The sequence below is a fragment of the Suncus etruscus genome, chromosome 9, assembly GCF_024139225.1.
Source record: "Suncus etruscus isolate mSunEtr1 chromosome 9, mSunEtr1.pri.cur, whole genome shotgun sequence".
NCBI lineage: Eukaryota > Metazoa > Chordata > Mammalia > Eulipotyphla > Soricidae > Suncus > Suncus etruscus.
Genome location: NC_064856.1, coordinates 35,374,259 through 35,375,855, shown reverse-complemented (window position 1 = coordinate 35,375,855; position 1,597 = coordinate 35,374,259). Strand labels below are relative to the sequence as shown.

The 1,597-nt window shown below is 36.0% G+C and overlaps 1 non-coding gene across 1 annotated transcript; it reads right to left on the bottom strand.

The window, feature by feature from the left end:
- Positions 1-1,127: 1,127 nt before the first annotated feature.
- On the bottom strand, positions 1,128-1,190 carry LOC126019218 (U7 small nuclear RNA). Its single transcript, XR_007498960.1, has one exon. It is a non-coding gene; the product is annotated as a U7 small nuclear RNA (small nuclear RNA).
- Between the last annotated feature and the right edge of the window lie 407 nt (positions 1,191-1,597).

Sequence of the window (1,597 nt, the reverse complement as noted above, 5' to 3'; positions counted from 1 at the left end):
TGTCACAGCAGTTAGACAAATAAAAGATAATAAAGGAATCCAGACAAGTAAAAAAGTTAAACCTTTACTATTTACAGATGGCATTAAAAACCATAAAGACTCCAACAAATACTTAGAAATAATAATAAATTTAAAAAAAAGTTAAGTAGGGGCCAGAGCAATAGCACAACTGTAGGGCATTTGCTTCACACACTGCTGACCAACCCCTGCCTATCTTTTGGGACAGGCATTCCATTTCTCTTTCTCACTGTCACTGTCATGGTAGCTGTTAGTGTAGTTATTTCTCTAATTGAAATCACTACTTTGTAGTAAGCTTCATACCATGGGCCAGTGTCCTTCCAATTCTCATCTCTATTGTTTCTGAATATTATTACAATAATGTCTTTCATTTTTCTTAAATCCCGTAGATGAGTGAGACTATTCTGTGTCTATCTCTCTCCCACTGACTTATTTCACTCAACATGATAGTTCCCATGTCCATCTATGGCCTAGTCACCATTTCCTTTGAGGTGCAGAAACTTCTCAGCTTAATATAGTCCCATTTGTTTATCTCCTCTTCAACTTGTTTGGAGAGTGATGTTTCCTCCTTGAAGATTCCTTTAGTCTCAATGTCATGGAGTGTTTTACCTATGTCACATCTTTTCTTAATGTATCTAGCTAAAGTGAAAGCCCCATGGCCCTATCCCAGGGGATTGGGCAGACACAGGTATGGAAGCAAATGTGGATACAGGAAATAATCCACATATAGTTACAGAGATAATTCAGGTTCAGGGACTTCCACTGCAAACCTTCCACTCACTAGCACTAAGATCAACAAGCAAAGGTTCAGTAAAGGAAAACCAAATTTGGAAGCAATTTTTCTCTGAGACCTGGGTACTTTATTGGGAATCCCCCAAAGACAACACCCAGGAGTGGAGAACAGGTTGTCTAAATCACCAATCCAAAAGGTACTTCAATCTAAAGGTCTTTCATCCAATGAGGGACAAACTTATCCTGAATATGATGGAAACCCACACCCAATATCTAGCTATCCATAAAGTAGCAACATGTACTATTGTATAAAGGGGTGGACATTTGGCACTGTGAAATATTTCAGGGAAATGTTTTTTTCTTTTTTGTTGGGGGGGGGGGGAGCTTCCGGTGGAGACCAGAAGGCCTACTGGACAAATTCTAAAAAAGCTGTAACACTTCAGGAAAATGTTTTATCAAATCTAACAAAACAAAAGGCTCATCATCATACAAATCAAGACAACAATGAGATGTTATCTTACACCACTGAAAATTAGTGTAAATTCTATAAATATATTATTTTATATTATATGTATATTTAAATATTATTTTATATTTATATGTATTTTCTACATATAAAAATAAAAATAATATGTGCTGGTAAGAATGTAGTTAAAAAGGAACTCTCATCTATTGCAGGTGGAAATGTTGTCTGATTCAACCCCTGTGGAAAAACATTATGACGTGTTATCAGTAAATTTAGAATTGAGCTGCTATTAAACCCAACAATTTCACAATTGGGTATCTAACCCTAGAACAGAAAAACATCATTATTCATTGTAGCACTTGGCACACTAGTTAAGATATG